This window comes from Nannospalax galili, unplaced genomic scaffold (assembly GCF_000622305.1).
Source record: "Nannospalax galili isolate Female #2095 unplaced genomic scaffold, S.galili_v1.0 scaffold538, whole genome shotgun sequence".
Taxonomy (NCBI): Eukaryota; Metazoa; Chordata; class Mammalia; order Rodentia; family Spalacidae; genus Nannospalax; species Nannospalax galili.
Window position 1 is genome coordinate 3861236 of NW_008343842.1, and position 862 is coordinate 3862097.

Sequence of the window (862 nt, forward strand, 5' to 3'; positions counted from 1 at the left end):
AAGAAAAGAGAGACTGTTAATTTGACCTCTTCGTAAGCACTTACGGGGCCAGACACCAGGTCTAGTCAGCAGTATGGATTATCTCATCCGATCCTTGCCAGACACAGTGAAGTAACTGGTAATCCTGATCTTGCTGTACTTTCGGCGAGCAGGTTTGAAGTTCCAGGAGGCTCAGCGATCTGGCCAAGGGCACACAGCACGTAAAGATCAGAGGTGAGCTTTGATCTTGGGTCTCTCTATCTAGGCTGCATTCTAAGTGTGGATTACAAATCATGGGAGGAGTGATGGCAAACTGGGAGTGGCAGCACATGCCTGTCACCCCAGCATTTGGCAGACTGAGGGAGGAGGAACATGAATTTCAGGCCAGCCTGGGCTACATAGGGAGACCCTGTCGAAGGAAGGAAGGAAACATTCAGGCTGGAGAGATGGCTTAGCAGTTAAGAGTCTGTACTGCTCTTCCAGAGGATGGGAGTTTGGTTCCCAGCACCCACCCTGGGTGACAGACGACTGCCTGCAACTCTAACTCTACAGGAGGACAAGCCTTCCACTATTTCAGGACTAACCTCCTGATAGCCTCCTTGGACACTGCACTCAGGTGCACAAACTCACACATACAATAAAAAAAAAACATTTTTTTAGCTTTTAAAAAAACTTTATTGAGAATTTCATACATGCATATAAGGTGTTTTGATCAATTCCATGCCCACTCCCTCCCCTCCAATGCCTCCCATATCTCCCCATCCCTTTTTTTTTTCTTCTTTTGTATTCTTTCTTCTTATTTTTTTATGGGGCTTTTGGCTACTCTAATATTCCCCCATCTGAAGAGATAACCCTAAAATCTTTTAAGGATTAGATAAAAGCT